This window comes from Schistocerca serialis, chromosome 12 (genome assembly GCF_023864345.2).
Source record: "Schistocerca serialis cubense isolate TAMUIC-IGC-003099 chromosome 12, iqSchSeri2.2, whole genome shotgun sequence".
NCBI lineage: Eukaryota > Metazoa > Arthropoda > Insecta > Orthoptera > Acrididae > Schistocerca > Schistocerca serialis.
Window position 1 is genome coordinate 96,977,190 of NC_064649.1, and position 6,260 is coordinate 96,983,449.

A 6,260-nucleotide genomic window follows, 5' to 3' on the forward strand; every position below is an offset into this window, starting at 1 on the left:
GTGATTCCGACATCAGAATTTCTCGGTGTTGTTGTTCAGTCCAGAGACTGGTTTGATGAAGCTCTCCATGCTACTCTGTCCTGTGCAAGCTTCTTCATCTTCCAGTACTGACTGCAACCTGCATCCTTCTGAATCTGTTTAGTGTATTCATCTCTTGGTCTCCCTCTACGATTTTTACCCTCCACGCCGCCCTCCAATACTAAATTGATGATCCCTTGATGCCTCAGAATATGCCCTATCAACCGATCCCTCCTTCTTGTCAAGATGTGCCATAAATCTCTCTTCTTTCCAATTCTCTTCAATACCTCATCATTAGTTGTGTGATCTACCCATCTAACCTTCAGCATTCGTCTGTAGCACCACATTTCATAAGCTTCTATTCTCTTCTTGTCTAAATTATTTATCGTCCACGTTTCACTTTCATACATGGCTACTCTCAATACAAATACTTTCAAAAACGACTTCCTGACACTTAAATCTATACTAGATGTTAAAAAATTTCTCTTCTTCAGAAACGCTTTCCTTGCCATTACCAGTCTACATTTTATATCCTCTGAACTTCGACCATCATCAGTTATTTTGCTCCAGAAATAGCAAAACTCATTTACTACTTTTAAGCGTCTGATTTCCTAATCTAATTCTCTCAGCTTTTGTTGATGTTCATCTTACATCCTCTTTTCGAGACACTATCCATTCCGTTCAACTGCTCTTCCAAGTCCTTTGCTGTCTCTGACAGAATTACAATGTCATCGGCGAACCTCAATGTTTTTATTTCTTCTCCATGGATTTTAATTTCTACTCCGAATTTTTCTTTTGTTTCCTTTACTGCTTGCGCAATATACAGATTGAACAATATCGGGGATAGGCTATAACTCTGTCTCACTCCCTTCTCAACCACTGCTCCCTTTCATGCTTCTCGGCTCTTACAACTGCCATCTGGTTTCTGTTGAGCCTCAGAACATGTCCTACCAGCCGATCGCTTCTTCTCTGAAGAAGGGTTGTGGCCGAGCGGTTCTAGGTGCTTCAATCCGGAACCGCGCTCCTGCTACGGTCGAAGGTTCGAATCCTGCCTCGGGCATATATGTGTGTGATGTCCTTAGGTTGCTTAGGTTTAAGTAGTTCTAAGTTCTAGGGGACTGATGACCTCAGATGTTAAGTCCCATAGTGCTTGGAGCCATTTGATTTTTTGTACAAATTATAAACAGCCTTTCGCTCCCCGTAATTTACCCTTGCCATCTTCAGAATTTGAAACAGAGTAATATACTCTATAAAATTAGTAACACATTATGTCGATGGCTAATAACGCCTCATAACAAACTGGCCGGTGTTTTCCCAGTCACACATTTATTTTTTATTTATACGTTTATTTATGCATTTGCTTCTGTTAACGTGATTAGTGTCTCGAGCCCTCTCTTACGTCCACCCATACATCGGCAGCGAGTTAGTATCACAACACACGAGGTGGTATCGTAAAAACTGCCGAAATTTGAATTTGGCTTAAAAATGGTGGCGAGTGCACCGCTAGGTGTCTTCCCATTCATCCTCCTCCAATCTGCGTGCGAAGTGGATGCGGACTCTGTTTTGGTTAGTTGTCAATGTGTATATTTCCATTGTTGTGCCTGCAAGAGTTTGCGATTTTTTAATGGCAGGCTGTGAAACTGCAGTGTATCTTAACTCTATTTCAGTCTTGGGAAAACAGTTGCAGAAAAGCGCAAAGTGTCGAAACAAGTTATTTGAGAAAATACGTTAGGTCAGGCACAGACTCATGACTTACGCCTAGCATAAGCTGTTGAGAGGAATGTCGTTACATGTGTTGTCAAATGCATTGAGGTAGACAGACATCATTTTGAGCGTTTATTGCATTAATGTGGTATTTACAGATAATCACACTGTAACAGCATGTCTTACAAAGGTACATGTATCACATTGGCAACGGTCTTGCCGCAGTGGCTACACCGGTTCCCGTGAGATCACCGAAGTTAAGCGCTGCCGGGCGGGGTCGGCACTTGGATGGGTGACCATCCAGGCCGCCATGCGCTGTTGCCATTTTTCGGGGTGTACTCAGCCTCGTGATGCCAACTGAGGAGCTACTCGACCCAATAGTAGCGGCTTTGGTCAAGAATACAATCATAACGATCGGGGGAGCAGTATGCTAACCCCACGCCTTTCCTATCTGCATCCTCCACTGAGGATGACACGGCGGTCGGATGGTCCCGGTAGGCCACTCGTGGCTTGGAGACGGAGTATATGTATCACATTGGAACAACAGAAAAAAATGTTCAAACGTACCTACATTCTTTATTTTAATTTAAAAAACCTAACTGCTACCAACTATTCGCCTAATATTGTGAGGCATATGTTCGTGGCTATTACAGCGCCATCTGTCAAAAACCGCAAAAAGTGGCCCAACTGAAACATTCATATTTCTTTACGTACTACACGAATATGAGGTGCATTCAAGTTCTAAGGCCTCAGATTTTTTTCCTCCAGACTGGAAAGAGATAGAAACATGCACATTGTTTTAAAATGAGGCCGTGTTCATTGTCAATACGTCCCAGAGATGGCAGCACCATACGGCAGATGGAATTTTACCGCCAGCGGCGAGAATGAGAACTGTTTTAAATACTTAAAATGGCGACATTTTCCTTACTTGAACAGTGTGCAATCATTCGTTTTCTGAATTTGCGTCATATGAAACCAATTGAAATTCATCGACAGTTGAAGGAGACATGTGATGGAGTTAGGGATGTGTAGAAAGTGCATTCGTGGGTGTGACAGTTTAATGAAGGCAGAACATCGTGTGACAACAAACCGAAACAACCTCGGGCTCGCACAAGCCGGTCTGAGGACACGATCGAGAAAGTGGAGAGAATTGTTTTGGGGGATCGCCAAATGACTGTTGAACAGATCGCCTCCAGAGTTGGCATTTCTGTGGGTTCTGTGCACACAATCCTGCATGACGACCTGAAAATGCGAAAAGTGTCATCCAGGTGGGTGCCACGAATGCTGACGGACGACCACATGGCTGCCCGTGTGGCATGTTGTCAAGCAATGTCGACGCGCAACGACAGCACGAATGGGACTTTCTTTAAGTCGGTTGTGACAATGGATGACTCGTGGATGCCATTTTACAATCCATAAACAAAGCGCCAGTCAGCTCAATGGAAGCACACAGATTCACCACCACCAAAAAAATTTCGGGTAACCGCCAGTGCTGAAAAAATGATGGTGTCCATGTTCTGGGACAGCGAGGACGTAATCCTTACCCATTGCGCTCCAAAGGGCGCTACGGTAACAAGTGCATTCAATGAAAATGTTTTGAAGAACAAATTCCTTCCTATACTGCAACAAAAACGTCCGGGAAGGGCTGCGCGTGTGCTGTTTCACCAAGACAACGCACCCGCACATCGAGCTAACGTTACGCAACAGTTTCTTCGTGATAACTTTGAAGGGATTCCTCATGCTCCCTACTCACCTCACCTGGCTCCTAGTGACTTTTGGCTTTTTCCAACAATGAAAGACACTCCGTGGCCGCACATTCACCAGCCGTGCTGCTATTGCCTCAGCGATTTTCCAGTGGTCAAAACAGACTCCTAAAGAAGCCTTCGCCGCTGCCATGGAATCATGGCGTCAGCGTTGTGAAAAATGTGTACGTCTGCAGGGCGATTACGTCGAGAAGTAGCGCCAGTTTCATCGATTTCGGGTGAGAAGTTAATTAGAAAAAAAAATCGGAGGCCTTAGAACATGAATGCACCTCGTATGTAATAAAAAATTGGGGTTCCTATTTTAAAAAACCGCAGTTGATATCCGTTTGATCTATGGCAGCGCCATGTAGCGGGACAACCATAGCGCCGTCTGGTTTCACCCTTCAAGCTAGACAAGTATCATTCTTTGTAGTCTTTTCGTTTGACGCTTATTTCGTGAGATATTTGGCCTGGTCGCGATCAATGGATCACCCTGTATAAATACATTTAGCCGTAAATACCCCAAGACACCCCGTTGTAGCTTTTGCAGTGCTTTTGACTTTCAGTAACGAGTGGTGGTGTGCCGGATGGCAACTGTTTTTTGTAATCTTGCCAACAAAACGTGTCGTTCAGTTCAAACCGAAACTATTCGAGAGATGACCTGTTGGCTAAGGGGTCTATAAGGCGTATAGGATTACAAAATTAATAAAGAAAAATAATATGAGTTTCAACAAATAATGATATTCGTAACTAAAATCAACTGTATTTACAAGGATTCTGTAGAGCGTACGATAAAAAAAAAGGAAAGGCCAGACAAACTTTATCTTTTTCACATGGCTTTGAAGACAATTCGAAAACTATAGGTTATGTACCCACGTAGAACGAAACTGCCACATTACTCAGTTCTCTGCACAACAGGGACACAGTAGGTGTAGGACATAAAAAGAAGCCGGCTGACAAGGGGAGGCCGCCAATTGCGAAATTCAGATTCGATTCATATTGCGCATAATAAAAACTCATAGCCAGAGGTGTAATGTGGCAAAGCACCAAGATGCACTTCTCAGCCGTTGTCGAGAAAATCGACAGTTAAAAGAAACCGTTGAGGTGAAATAATCTCTACGATTTGTAACTTCCTACAGCGTCGTGGCGCAGCGGTAGGCGCTCGGGTTCGTAATCCGAAGATCGCTGGATCGAATCTCGCGCCATGCAACTTTTTTTTTTAGTATTTGTCATTTGTAATTAATATATATATACATATATATATACATATATATATATATATATATATATATATATATATATATATAATTAGAAATAACAAATACTAAAAAAAAGTTGCGTATATATATTTTTTTTAATGACAAATAACAAATACTAAAAAAAAATTGCATGGCGCGTGATTCGATCCGGCGACCTTTGACTCACGAACCCAAGCACTTACCGCTGCGCCACGACGCTATAGGAAGTTATACATCGTAGAGAGTATTTCACCGCAACGGTTTCTATTAACTGTCGATTTTCTCGACAACGACTGAGAAGTGCGTCTTGGTGTTTTGCCACATTACACCTCTGGCCATGAGCTTTTATTATGCGCAGTATGAATCGAATCTGAATTTCACAATTGGCGGCCTCCCCTTGTGAGATATACTTAGTCAATAATAAAACTAAATGACGAATTGATTCTCTTAACTAGAAGTCCGGTACATACCAATGCAAGAGAAAGTCTTTTTACTTCTGGACAAATGTAACGAATGCGTTATTTCCATGGTAACATGCCATCTACCACAAAAGCAGATGTGATAAGAGAAGAATTTTCCTCGAGAAATTAGGGAAAGAAGTGCTATGCTGACAATTGGAGAAGAGAGTTAACAATCAATGCCTCCAAAAATATGCTGCGCAAGCTGTAGCACGTTGTGGAGGTACTCACGAACAGCTCAAGATTGCATGAACTAGGAGATCATCAGACAGAACATGTTCCTCGTGCATAAGTGAATAAGGCTGAAAAATATGTAGTGCTGTAATTTGTAATACTGTTTCTTCTTCTTGTGCTGACCAAGGTTGCTCAGGTTTCTCGGCCTCATTCCACGAATGTTGTGCATCAACTGCGGTCCCAGCTCTGGGGTGGTAGTAAGGGCATTTGTTTCCTTTCCGGTCGTCCATGTTTACACATTTTAGCTTGTCTTGCGGGGTCCATCCTTTCCACATGACCCTTCCGATTTTCTTGTCTTCCTCCTTTTATTCATATTATATATTCCACACTGTTCCCTTAGCGACACGCTTATTTCTTTTGTCGCACTGCAGTACTCACTGGATTTGTCTTAATACCTTCATTTCTCCTGTAGTTAACCGTGGCCGAGCGGTTCTAGGCGCTTCTGTCCGCTTCTTCTACGTTCGCGGGGTCGAATCCTGTCTCGCACATGGATGTGTGTGATGTCCTTAGGTTAGTTAGGTTTATGTAGTTATAAGTTCTAGGGGACTGATGACCTCAGATGTTAAGTCCCATAGTGCTCAGAGCCATTTGAACCACTTTTTGTAGTTAACCTCTATTTTATCTTTCTCGTTTCATCTCTAGTTTGGGGTGCATCTATCATAACAGAACGCTCCATTGCTTTATAAATTTTTATTTCCTCGTACATTGTCATAAATTTGTTTATCTCTACAGCACTCTGCTGGCATCAGGCTACCCTTCCTGCCTGTGTCACTTGATTTATCACTTCCACGGTTACGTTTGTGTAGCCGGTGGTAACTGCCGTATATAACAAAAGTTCATCACTTGTTTTACTGATATGCCATCTA

General features: G+C 42.7%; 1 pseudogene; it reads left to right on the forward strand.

The window, feature by feature from the left end:
- Nucleotides 1-1,928: 1,928 nt before the first annotated feature.
- On the forward strand, nucleotides 1,929-2,046 carry LOC126428510 (5S ribosomal RNA; annotated as a pseudogene).
- The last annotated feature ends 4,214 nt before the right edge of the window (nucleotides 2,047-6,260 follow it).